Genomic DNA, 13,986 nt, shown 5'->3' with positions numbered 1-13,986 from the left:
TGGATCTATCCAGCTCCCTTTTTCATCTGCTCTGTTCACTGTAGTCAGATTTTCACCATGCGGCCACGGATGCGGCTGTGACAGTAAGCCATGCATTCACATGAGTGAGCACTGTCCCTTTCTGCACCAGCAACACTGAGAGACGTGAGAGAGTTGGGTGTTTTCCTTCTTGTGCCTTTCTTCACTGAGGAGCTGTTGGGGACCGTCATGCTGCTGGCAAAGTCTAAGCTGACCAGAGGACATGGCAAAGCCCTGGACTCTACCCTACGTCGATCCTGGAAGGTTTTAAGGTCAAAGCTCAGGAAAGGTTTAAGGCTTTATTAGAGTTTGCAGCAAAGTGGAACTAGATAAGGCTTGACCGAGGCATGACCTCTGTGGCTAAAAGTGTAGTTAAGCTAGCATAACCTGATTGTCATAGTAACTGTAACCTGATTGTCATAGTAACTGTCAAGTATAGATGAATCTAGACAAAGCTTGCCCAGTCTTGCCCAGCCTGTAACAATCTGTTACTTCCCTATGAACAGGCCAGGCCCTAACAGTGATCTATGAAGCATGACCAGCCACAGCTTAGCTATAAAACAGTGTGTGTAAAAAATAAAGTCGCTGGTGCCTTGTGCCAGTCCTCCCAACCCCGTCTCATGGTCTCTTGTATTTCATCCCACGCCACCTCTACCCGTCGGACCCTCTCCAAGGTGCGGGTCACCGCAAGGAGCAATAAGAAATATTTGAAAGGCTTATCCATACCTCAAATCCATGTGCCATAAACCTCTTGAAATTATTGCATTTAATTTTGCTTTGTTTGTAGCAAATAAAAAGTCAACTTAGTTCCTCAATGAGACTGTTGAATGTAGATTTAAAAATTTTTTTGTTATTGATTTCAGAGAGGAAGGGAGAGGGAGAGAGAGCTAGAAACCTCAATGATGAGAGAGAACCACTGATCGGCTGCCTCCTGCACACCCCCTACTGGGGATCGAGCTGGCAACCTGGGCATGTGCTCTTGACCAAAATTGAACCCATGACCCTTCAGTCTGCAGGCCCACGCTCTATGCACTGAGCCAAACCAGCTGGAGCAAGGTTTAAGTTGTCTTGCATTGTTTCTCTACATTAGGGAAGAGTAGGTTCATTTGTTTCATGGATTATATTCTTCAAATTTTTAAGAACTCACATTTCGCGAAGACCATGTTTTTCTTCAAATTCTTTCACAAAATAATGGGTGACACCTTGAATAGCTTATCTGTGACCTAACAGCCTTGAATGAATTTCTCCAAGATCCTTGATAATGGTCCCCAGCGAGTCCCTCTTCTTGTCCTCGGTGCCCGTGGCGTCCACACTGCCCAAAGTGGTCTCCGTCCCTCCACCACTCATCCCCACCCAGCCCTATCCAACTCTTTAAGAGCTCACTTTCTCCTCAGTTACTTTTTAACTGAAATCCCTTATTTTGAGGTAATCGTAGGTTAACATTGCAGTTATAAGCCTTGTACAGAGAGATCCTGAAGTTCCCCCCAAAAGTAACATCTTGCTTAACTACAGCACAATAGCACCAAAGGTTACTTTTTATGTTTAATAATTAATTTTTGAGATTCTTAATTTATGCTATTTTTAAACAGTTGTGCACTACTAATAGTGGTAATGATGGTGCAATCTAAATAACTTTTTAAAACTTAGAAATTTATGGTTACAGGAAATTAAAATTTCAACTTATATACATTTTTGGCAGAGAAGCATGAACAATAAAAGATCTTCAAGCCTAAGGACCTATTACAGCCCAGCTGGGGCTGGTTCAGTGGTTGAGCATCAACTTTGAACCAAGAGGTCACCAGTTCGATACCCTGTCAGGGCACATGCCTGCGTTTCGGGCTCAGTCCCCAGTAGGGGATGTGCAGGAGGCAGCCAACAGATTTCTCTCATTGATGTTTCTCTTTCTCTCTCTCTCTCTCTCTCTCTCTCTCTCTCTCTCTCTCTCTCTCTCCCTTCCCTTCCCTCTAAAATAAAGAAAAACATTAAAAAAGGAACCTATTACATTAGAGTACAATTCTGTGGAGGAAATGGGATAGGATCCATAAGTTTAAGGAGTAAAAAGAATGATGCATAACGAGTTCATACAGTTTTCTTCGAACCTGTAGCTGTTGAGATTCCCTGGTAGCGAAGCTGCGGGGAGGCGGGACGCCGCAGCCCCATGCCAGGCGTGTGGGCGCGGTTGGGTCCCTGGGCGCGCGCTCCTGGGACTATGCCCGCCCGGCTGCAGGGGACGCGGCAGCGGCCATGCACTTGGGGTTGCTGAGCGGGGCGGCGGCCTTGGAGGAGGCGCGGCTCGATGCGTCGGGGACCCTCCCGCTGCTGGCGCGGGCCACGCGAAACGCGACTCCGAAGTGTCCCTACAGCAGATGCCCGGCTGCGGGGCCGCGGGCGCCCGCGCCACGTGCGGCCTGCTCACCGGTGCACTCGGCGCCCTACGACGCCCCGGCCAGCCTCTCCCAGCCCCGCCGCCGCTACCTGCAGCCCCGGGCCGAGATCCCGGACCGGATCCTGGACGTGGGCTCCGTTGGCCGCTGGTGGGTGAGTGTCTCCACCTGCCCGCACATTTGCACGTCGCCCCCTGGCCGCACGCGGAGGCCTATGAGCGCTCTTCCATGAGAAGTATCAGCCCGTGGTGCTCACTGACGACCAGGTGCTATGGAAGGAGCAGGCCTTGCAGAGGGAGAAGGACAAGCTGGCCCGAGCCAGGCCGACTCGCTGGGGCAGTCAGTCCGCAGGGCCCCAGATGAAACCCAGTGAGGCCCAGGTCCCGCCCAGCTCCCAGCCCTGGCCGGCGCCTGGCGCACTGTTCGCCTTGGAGTGTGTAATTGGTGTGAATGAGCCTCAAGCGCAGAGTAACTGAAATAAATCATATGCAGAGGGTTCCCGCTGGGTTTCCACACAATTAGGGGGCCTTTCTCCCTCTCACATTGTTCCTTGGCAGCTGGAGCGAATCCAGAGCCTTCTTGTTCCGGGAGTGGGGAGAGCAGAGCACAGGACCATGTACATGTGTCCCTGCCAGAGTCAGCGATGAGCGTTATCCATAAACAAGCCTTTTCATTGGGCCTCACGGTCCCCTCACTGAGGCATCCTGTCTGTGAGGTGATTCCCAAGCTCTCCTACAGCCAGACAGGTTTTCTTTCTGCTTCTTTAAAAAAAGTATATTTTATTGATTTTTTTTACAGAGAGGAAGGGAGAGGGATAGAGAGTTAGAAACATCGATGAGAGAGAAACATCGATCGGCTGCCTCCTGCACACCTCCTACTGGGAATATGCCTGCAACCAAGGTACATGCCCTTGACCGGAATCGAACCTGGGACCCTTCAGTCTGCAGGCCAATGCTCTATTCACTGAGCCAAACCGGTTAGGGCTTCTTTTTAAATTTTGAGCTGCAATTTATACTCTCATTTTCATGAGTAACATTTTTTTGTTTTTATTTTAAATTATTTTGAAATAATTATAGTCTCAGAGTAAACTGGGGAAATAATACAGGACATCCTTTGTGCCTTTGGCCCAGCTTCCCCCCAGGGTAACATTTTACATAAAGCAGAACCAAGCCAGAGATCGACCTTGGCATAGCTGTTTGGATTTTACAGGGAAACTTTTTGCTAAACAGCCTGCTTTTACTATTTGTGCATTGATCATGATGTTGGAAGGAGAATGTATTTTCTGATCTGGGAATTATTACGGAATCACAGATTCCGGTTGTAGTATACTTCAGTAACCTTTAAAACACAGAAGCCTATGGAAAGGAATATGTTAATGTACGTACCTAGCTGGTACTTAGCTAGGTTATGGTAATCATACTTTTTAAAAACTAAACTTACAGGAATAGACTAACTTTCTCACCTAGGTGGCCTATGCCTAATTAATAAAACAAGGAGATGAAACAACCAACCAAACAAACAAACCTGTAGCTACTGAGTTACTATTTACCCACACGATTTATCACTCTTGGTTTTGTCGGTCTTTTCAATTCTTCCAGTCTGATAGGTGTTCGTGGTATCTCACTGTTGCTTAAACTTGCATCTCCCCAATTAAGGCTGAGAGTGAGCATCTTGTCACATGCTGGCCATTCAGCTCGCCTCTCGGCAAAGTGCCTGTGTGTACCCTTTGCCCTCTCCTTCATGTTGGGCATCAGCAACGTAACTTCCACACACCAGATCTCACATCATTTGAAATACAAACTTTATTGGTGCTTAGAGAACCTGATTTCTTCCCAACAACTGCATTACCAATTTCTTTTTCTCGCCTGGCAAGAAATGTTTTAATTTTTGTTTCATTTTTATGGTGGCAAATAATTTTCAAGTTTATTTCCTTTTTTGAAAATACAAAGCGAAACTACAAACAGGTTCAATCAAGACATTTTATCTCACACTGACATGCTCTATGGACCCTCCTCCAATTTGATGATCACTGACCAGGGAAGTGTGTGTGTGGGGGGGAGACTTTCTTAGGTAGCATGACCTGACCTGGGGTGGGTGTGGTGGGGGCTGGGGATGGCAAGGTTGAGGACAGGCTCACACACCTATCTCCATTCACATTTACCTGGGACCACGGGGGTCTGTCCGGAGACCCCAGGTCATGGCAGGTTAGCAGAGAGTGAGAATCCGTCCACTACCTACTCCTCCTGCCTTCATAGCTGAGATGAAAACTTTGCTTTTAGCCTAGATCCGTGGTCGGCAAACTCCGGTTCGCGAGCCACATGGGGTTCTTTGGCCCCTTGAGTGTGGCTCTTCCTAAGCCTTAGGTGTACCCTAAATAAGTTAATAACAATGTATCTACCTATATAGTTTAAGTTTAAAAAATTTGGCTCTCAAAAGAAATTTCAGTCGTTGTACTGTTGATATTTGGCTCTGTTGACTAATGAGTTTGCTGACCACTGATCCCTGGGTGCTGGACCTGCCGGCTCCCCTGGGGTGGGGCCTGCACTTCAGGGCTTGCAGGCTCGCCCTCAGTTCATGGCTGCACATTCTGCATTTTGCAGCAAGGGCACCAGGTGGTCTGACAAGCAGAAGGCCTGACAGCAGGTCTGGGACTTTCAATCGAGTAGAATCAGGTTGGGATGGGGTAGTGGTTGGGGTGGTCTGATTGTAATTTGTTGTTGTTGTTAATCCTCACCCGAGGATATTTTTTCCATTGATTTTTTTTTTTTTTTTTAGAGAGAGTGGAAGGGAGGGGGAAAGACACACAGAGAGAAACATTGATGTGAGAGAGACACATAGGTTGGTTGTCTCCTGCACGTGCCCCGACTGAGATTGGGGATCAGGCCTGCAACCCAAGAATCAAACCCGAGACCCTTCAGTTGGGTAGGGGATGAAGATCTAACCACCGAGAAAAACCGTCCAGGGCCAAGAGATTATTATTTTTTTTAATGTATTTTTATTGATTTCAGAGAGGAAAGGAGAGAGAGAGAGAGAGAGAGAGAGAGAGAGAGAGAGAGAGAGAGAAGGAAATATCAATGATGAGAGAGAATCATTGATTGGCTGCCTCCTGCACGCCCCACACTGGGGATCAAGCCCACAACCCAGGTACGTGCCCTCAACTGATTGGAATCAAACCCGAGACCCCTCTGTTTACAGGCCTCTCTATCCACTGAGCCAAACCAGCTGGGGCAAGAGGTTATTTTTGATTAGAATAGAGTACCATCTCAAACCTCTTCTATAAAAAAGAAAAACCAAACCAAAAGAAGAAGAAAAGTATGCAGACACTTCACTCACTTTAAGATGGATATACATGTAAGTTTTCTTCCAGTTTTTTTAAAAAAATTCTTATTATTAAAAATATAAATTCAGTGCTCACATTTCTATAAAGAATTACCCCAGTTTTGGAAAGTCCTGCCCCAGCGGGGCTAGCTGAGTGATGCTTTTCCCCGCTCACATCTGTGCAAGAGGAAGTCCAGGTTTGGCCCGTACTCACCAGCCAGCAGCTCTGTAAGTTTTCCAGAAAGCAGAGGGGGAAGACTAACTTAGTATGAAACCTTTAAAAAAATATGCACACACTTTCACGTGCTCCTGAGTGTGCACTACTAATTTCAGCAACCAAATGAGCCTCACTCTTTTTGTTCATGAGCCATCCTGAGTCCTGTTGTATTTACAGTTAATTAAGGCTCTGGCAAAAGTATCATGAGACAAAATAAAATAAACCTGTCAAAAGGCTCATTTCTTTCATCTTTTTAGTGTGTGTGTGTGTGTGTGTGTGTGAGAGAGAGAGAGAGAGAGAGAGAGAGAGAGAGAGAGAGAGAGAGATTCAGAGTTTGTCTTGAAACAGTTTACCCCAAATAGAAAAGTCAGTGGAAATGTATATACATATATTTTACACAAAATATTTCATTCTGTAGTGGGTGCTGGCTGAGGAGCCATGACGTAATCTCAAATCAACCATAAAGCCTTTAAGGTTTTACCCGCACATTTTATAAACGGTGGCCTTGCAGGTGGGAAGCCCTCCCCCTCCCTCCCCCCTCCCCCTCCCCCCTCCCCACCCCGCCAACTTTCTGAGGGGATCTGAGCAGTTCTCTTCTGGAGCCGGTGGGGCGAGCGTGGAAGCTGGAGGACGCAGCAATGGAAACATTGCAAGAGGGGAGAGCAATTGTTTCCACCGGCTAACCACCAGGGCCCGCGGGCGGGCGGCGGAAGGGCTCCAGCTCTCCCCAGCACAGTGACCCACTTCGGAGCTTTCACCGCTGGAAGAGGAGGAGGGGGAGGTGGCCCTGGAGCCAGGAAGGCAGAAAAGGAGCAACTTGGGAAGGAAAGAAGAGAAGGTGGAGAAGCCAAGCCCTTGCCCCTCCCTCCCCGCTCAGCTAGTCCTCCAGCTCCCCCCTCTCCCTCTTTGGGCGGGGTGGGATGAGGGCGTTAGAGACTTTCTCAGGATGATACCCACTTTTCCCAGTTAGCAAAGGAGAAAATTGAGCTGCTTCCCCCATACCCCAGACCCCCAGGCACACTGCCCATCTGGAACGTTCCTACATGTGCCCAGAGCAGAGCCATGAACTGGGACCTCCTCTATCCCCACAGCTTCCCACCCGGACGCACAGAATAGTTTCCACACCCCCCACCCTACCCCGCGGATGTGAGGTGAGGTGGAGAGGAGCCCGCGGAGCTGGGTGCTGGGTGGGGTTTGCAGTTGGTGTCCTATTTCATGGCCAGCCGATTCCACTCTGCAGGTGCCAGTGCGGAAGGGGGGTGGAGGCAGTGGGGGCAGACAAGGGTACACGTGATACCACCCACCCAGGGATGCCAGGATGTGGTGGGTGCAGCTAGGACAAGCACAAAAGGAGCCCAGCCCAGGTTGACACCCTCAGGGGCAAAGGGGAGGGGGGGGGGACGGGTGAGCCGGGCGACTAGAGCCACTGTGGCTGAACTCAGTCTTTTTTTTAAAAATATATATATTTTAATGACTTTTTACAGAGAGGAAGGGAGAGGGATAGAGAGTTAGAAACATCGATCAGCTGCCTCCTGCACACCCCCCGCTGGGGATGTGCCCGCAACCAAGATACATGCCCTTGACCAGAATGGAACCTGGGACCCTTGAGTCCACAGGCCGACGCTCTATCCACTGAGCCAAACCGGTCAGGGCAGTCTTTTTTTAAAATATATATTTTATTGATTTTTTACAGAGAGGAAGAGAGAGGGATAGAGAGTTAGAAACATCAATGAGAAATATTGATCAGCTGTCTCCTGCACACACCCCACTGGGGATGTGCCTGCAACCAAGGTACATGCCCTTGACCTGACTCGAACCTGGGACCCTTCAGTCCGCAGGCTGACGCTCTATCCACTGAGCCAAAACGGCTAGAGCTGAACTCAGTCTTAAAGGAGGCCTGGAGGAGGAATGGTGGGGAGCCAGGCTGCAGCCCGGCATTGTTGCAAAGGCGAGAGGGCCAGAAGCCACGCAGTGTGTTTGGGGAAGAGCACCGATGAGGCTGGTTGATGCTGGAGGGGTGTGGGGGCCGGTTCCCCGCAGCCCACGTAAGGGGCGTACACTCCCTCCACCGCTCAGCCGTTCCTTCTGCACCGCCCTGCGGGCCAGCCTTGGCACCGGTCTGCAATGCCCACCCCGGTGGACCCACGGCTTGCGTCCCTCCCACCGCTCGCACTGGAAGTTATTTTTCTGTGCGGGGCAAGCCCCCGACCAGCGGCCGGCGGCAGCCCGAGCATTTCCTCTCTCACCCCAGGAAACGGTGCTGCGCCCGCAGGGCACAGCTCAGCGTGCAGCACCGAGGCAGAACCTGGGGTCCCGGAGTGGGGTGGGCAGGGCCATGGGGTGCGGGGAAAGCGCCTGAGGGCCCCTGGCAGGGGGAGGGCAAGGAGGGATCTGGAATCGGGACTTGGCAGTGAATTTAGCGAAGCTCAGCCCGACACCTGCATGTTAGAGGAATCGAAACGGCGGCCCAGGCAGGGGGAGCCGTATGCAAGCTTCTCGGGAGGCCCTGACCGAGGGGGACTAGCTGCCCGGGACGCGCCGACCACACCCCGTGCCCGCGCTGAGTCAAAGGAAAGCGCGGTCCGCCCAGCAGGTGGCGCCGTCGCTCCAGTTTGGGCCCCGCGAGGTGCGGAGGAATCGGAATGCAGTCGGCGCCCGAGCCCAGGCCGAGCTGCAGCGCGTGCAGGCCCTTCCCCAGCACCCCCCGCCCCCCCCCCCCCGCCCCGCCCCCGGCCCCTGGCACCTGCCGGGTTCGCTCCCCAAATGGCGGGGCGCGGGCCTGAGTTCTCAGGATTCCCCGCTCCTGTCCCATTACGCCCCGGGAGTCCTACTTCTCTTTGGCGGCCGAGCTGACTGTTGGTGGGATGGGGGTGGGATAGAACGGCATTTGCATTTTGACGGGATCCAAGGACTTCAATAAATAAAAACGTGGGGTTTCTGGCCCAAGAGAGGGCGGGAGTATTTCGGGTAGACTCCCAACCTCCCCCAACCCCTCGGTCTCTGACGATCAGCCCTAAAGCGCCTGTGCGCGCCCCATCCGTGGAGATAGGAGAATGTCAGCGCTCTCCTGGTGGACGAGTCCCCAGTTGTGGGACTCTTCCCTGGCCAGGCTGGGAGTTCTCCCATCTCCCCCCGGTCACTTCTCAGAAACACCACAAGGCACCCACTGAGGATGCGGGGCGACCGGACTGCAGATGTGTCCCCAGGCGCCTGGAGCCCCGCGCGGGCTGACCCGGTCGCGGTCTGCGGGTCCCTAGGCGGGGGCGCTTGAACGAGCCGGGTCCTCTCGCTCCATCATCCGGACCTGCAGCCCCGAGAGGGGGACCCTGGGGCGGGGGCCTGGGGAGTAGGAGGGGAGCATCGGCAGGAAGCTGACGGGGTCGGGGTGCTCGGGGGTGCCCCGGGGGCAGGTGGAGTGTCCGGCCCTGATCTCCTGCGCAAGACGCCAAGGTCGCCGCGAAGAGCAAGGTCCCAGGCGGGTCCAGCCTCTCTGAGGTCCCTTTGGTCTCGCACGGCTGTCACCCGCCCCTGTGCTGACGTGCTGACCCCGGTGGTGCTTGGGATTAAAGCCCCTTGGTCAAACCGCGTCCTGCTGTCACCCACTAGAAGCCATGGAGCCCAGCCTTGTCCTCCTGCTGATATGAATTGCGGATGTCGGTGGTTCATACGAGTCCTGAGCTCGTTAGACACAGCAGTGGAGGTGGGTGGGGGTCGGGTGGGGGTGCAGTGGGTGCCTGGGACCTGCACTGAATTTGTGATTTTAGCAAATCCCTAAATCCCTCTCCGCCTCAGGTTGTGTACAGTCGATATTTAACCTAAAAACGTTCGCCTTCTTTTTTGGTTAAACATATTTTGGAAAATAGAAAATAGAAAAGAAAAAATAATTGCTCACAGTGGCAATATGGAGCTATCATTGCTTTAAAAAAATCTTACCAGAGGATTTGTTTGTTTGTTTGTTTACTTAGAGAAACAAACATCGATGCATTGCCTCCATTAGGGGCGGACTGGGGATGGAACCCACAACCTAGGTATGGGCGCTGACCTGGCGGAAATGGAACCTACAACCTTTTCGGTGCAGGAGAGGACTCCCCCACCAACTGAGCCACCCAGCCGGGGCTATAATCACTCTTAATTAACATTTGGGTGTATTTATTTTGTATTATTTTTTGTTTCAATCCTAAACTTACATCTTTTTCATCATTGTTATATTTCCTATTCATGTGCTTTTTAAAATCCTTACATCAAAATACCAACGGCATATTTCACAGACCTAGAACAAACTTTCCAAAAATTCATCTGCAATATAAAAAGACCCCGAATAGCTGCAGCAATCCTGAGAAAGAAGAACAAAGTAGGTGGGATCTCAATACCAGATATCAAGCTGTATTACAAAGCCACTGTTCTCAAAACTGCCTGGTACTGGCACAAGAACAGGCATATAGATCAATGGAATAGAATACAGAACCCAGAAATTGATCCAAACCACTATGCCCAATTAATATTCGACAAAGGAGGCATGAACATATAATGGAGTCAAGACAGCCTCTTCAATAAATGGTGTTGGGAACATTGGACAGATACATGCAAAAAGATGAAACTAGACCACCAACTTACACCATACACACAGAAAAACTCAAAATGCATAAAGGACTTAAACATAAGATGGGAAACCATAAAAATACTAGAGGAATCCACAGGCAGCAAAATCTCAGACATATGCAGAAGCAATTTCTTCATTGATATGCTCCTAGGGCAATGGAAACTAAAGAGAAAATGAACAAATGGGACTACATCAAAATAAAAAGCTTCTGCACAGCAAAGGAAACCATCAACAAAACAACAAGAAAGCCCACTGCATGGGAGAACCTATTTGCCAACGATATCACCAATAAGGGTTTAATCTCCAACATTTACAGGGAACTCATACAAATTAACAAAAGGAAGACAGACAACCCAATCAAAAAATGGGCAACAGACCTAAATAGATGCTTTTCAAAAGAAGACAGAAGAAAGGCCAAAAGACATATGAAAACATGTTCAAAGTCACTAATCATCAGAGAGATGCAAATCAAAACAACAATGCGGTACCATCTCACACCTGTCAGACTGGCTATCATCAACAAATCAACAAACGACAAGTGCTGGCGAGGATGTGGAGAAAAAGGAACCCTCATGCACTGCTGGTGGGAATGCAGACTGGTGCAGCCACTGTGGAGAACAGTATGGAGTTTCCTCAAAAAACTAAAAATTTGACCCAGTGATCCCACTTCTAGGAATGTATCCCAAGAAACTAGAAACACCAATTAGAAAGGATATATGCACCCCTATGTTCATAGCAGCACAATTCACCATAGCTAAGATTTGGAAACAGCCTAAGTGCCCATCAATAGATGAGTGGATTAAAAAACTGTGGTACATGCCCTGACTGGTTTGGCTCAGTGGATAGAGCGTCAGCCTTCAGACTGAAGGGTCCCAGGTCGATTCAGGTCAAGGGCATGTACCTTGGATGCAGGCACATCCCCAGTAGGGAGTGTGCAGGAGGCAGCTGATTGATGTTTCTCTCTCATCGATGTTTCTAACTCTCTATCCCTCTCCCTTCCTCTCTGTAAAAAAATCAATAAAATATATTTAAAAAAACAAAAACAAAAAAACCTGTGGTACATCTACACAATAGAATACTATGCTGCAGTAAAAAAGAAGGAGTTCTTACTATTTGCAACAGCATGGATGGAACTGGAGAGCATTATGCTAAGTGAAATAAGCCAGTCAGAGAAAGATAAATATCACATGATCTCACTCATTTGCGGAATATAATGAACAACATAAACTGATGAACAAAAACAGATCTAGAGACAGAGAAGCATCAATCAGACGGTCAAACCTCAGAGGGAAGGTAGGGGAGGGTGGGGGTAAGGGGGACAGATCAACCAAAGGACTTATATGCAAGCATATAGGCCTAACCAATGGACACAGACAACAGGGGGGTGAGGGCATAAGTGGGGGGGGAATGGGGGGTAATGTGGGGATAAGGACACATATGTAAAAACTTAATCAATAATAATTAAAAAAAATCCTTACATCATATACATTTCTCTTACATGTAACATGTTCTTCAGGAGTCTCACCTGGTATCTGCATAACATTCTGTTCATATTTTGCCCATTTAATTCCCAATTAGTTAGACATTTAGGTCATATTTACTTTTTCATTATGACACAGTTATTTCTAAATAGAATGTAATTTTAGTTTTTTATTTCTTACTAGAGGCCTGGTGCATGAAATTTGTGCATGGGTAGGGCCCCTAGGCCTGGCTGGCAATCAGGGCCGATCTGTGGGGTGACTGGTGGGGTGATGGGAGGGAGGGGGCCACTGGCACCCGCCTTGGCTGGCCGGGGGCCTGCGGGCTGGGGGCAGCTCCTGTGTTGAGCATCTGACCCCTGGTGGTCAGTGCGCATCATAGTGACTGGTTGGTTGTTCCACTGGTCGTTCCACAGTTTGGTCGATTTGCATGTTAGGCTTTTATTATAGAGGATCTACCCTAAGAGTTCTTAAAAGGTGTTCAGTTTTTTAGGTGAATAGATTTTCCCCATTTGCTTTTAATTGTATTGCCCTGTGGTCTGCGAATGTGGACTGTATTTATGTTTTTTTGTAATGTGTTGAGCTTTTGATTAATGGTTAAATTTGTATATAACTTTAAGCATAGTTTTGAATGCATAATTGAGTATAAAATTCTATATATTAGATCAAGCTTGGTAAAATATATTATCCAAACCTGCTATGTTCTTTATTTTTATCTACTTGATCTGTTAATTTCTGAAAGAATTGTAAAAGTTTTCAGAATATGTTTGTAGATTTACCATTTTCTTTATTATTTCATTAACTGTTATATTTGTAACAGTTTGTGTTTTACATTATTTATTTATTAAAATGTTTCAGCTTTATTGGGATGTAATTGACACGTAACATTGAATAAATTTAAGAAGCATACAACTTGATTATTTAATATACATATATATTGCAAAATGATTACCACGATAAGGATAGTTAATGTATTCACCACCTCACATAGTTATATTTCTGTGTGTGTGTGTGTGAGTTGAGAACATTTAAGATCTTCTCTCTTAGCATCTTTTAAACATGCAATACAGTATTGCTGGCTATGGTCACCCATGCTGACATTACATCTTATAACGAGAAGTGTGTACCTTTGACCATTTATTTCCATATTTTGAAGTGATATTGTAAAGTGTAAAAACCATAAGGCTGTTAAAGTGATAAGAACAAACAAACATATTGGAATATGTATCTTTTTATGCACTTTGAATTATTTTTTTGAACTGGATTTTCAGAAGGAAATAGCTTTGAAAGTCAAACTGGCCTCTTAAGAATGCCCACTGTTGGTTGCCACCTGAGACTGCTTGCTTCATGGAACCCTGGCCATCAGCAGTATAAAATATAAAATGAAAAACAGAAACAAGACAGTGTTGTTTTGAGATGTAGGAAATGGGGATACTTTTAAAATTTTTCTTTGATGTTTATGAAGTTGACCCCCTGGAGGTCTGATAATCAGTTGAATTTTTTTTTAGGTATGGATTGTCTGTTCTTGTACTTTTGTGCTTCTGTTTTCTAACTTTTAACTTGAGGAAGTTCATCTCTTCTAGTTCTTACATTCTAGGAATTATGTTTATGTTTATTCTACCATAAAACACATTATTCAAAAAGAAAAAAAATTAGCCCATCCAACTAGGTACTTGAAATTCACCCTGACTGCATTTCTCTCTGCTGCCCCTGGACCTGAGCAGTCCTTTCGGTGTGACCCCCAAAGAAAGAAGGGGCTGGAGGGGTCTAAAGCTTATAAAATTGGGGCTTCCTTAACTCTATGTTTAGAGTGCGGAGAATTTAGGGTGATGGGGTTGAAGTATAGGGGAAAGTGATGCCCAGTGAGATCATGCCGGGAGCCGGTCCATCCTTGCTGTTTCAAGGGACCTGGCATATATGGCATACGGTTCTTAATATGTTTGCTCACCTTCTTGGCGCTGTGTTTTAACC

At 47.9% G+C, this 13,986-nt stretch overlaps 1 pseudogene; it reads left to right on the top strand.

The window, feature by feature from the left end:
- The first annotated feature begins 2,176 nt into the window (after nucleotides 1–2,176).
- LOC132213870 (mitochondrial import inner membrane translocase subunit Tim29-like) lies at nucleotides 2,177–2,878 on the top strand (annotated as a pseudogene).
- The last annotated feature ends 11,108 nt before the right edge of the window (nucleotides 2,879–13,986 follow it).

Source organism: Myotis daubentonii, chromosome 12 (genome assembly GCF_963259705.1).
Source record: "Myotis daubentonii chromosome 12, mMyoDau2.1, whole genome shotgun sequence".
NCBI classification, from domain to species: domain Eukaryota; kingdom Metazoa; phylum Chordata; class Mammalia; order Chiroptera; family Vespertilionidae; genus Myotis; species Myotis daubentonii.
This window is presented reverse-complemented; position numbering and strand designations above follow the sequence as displayed.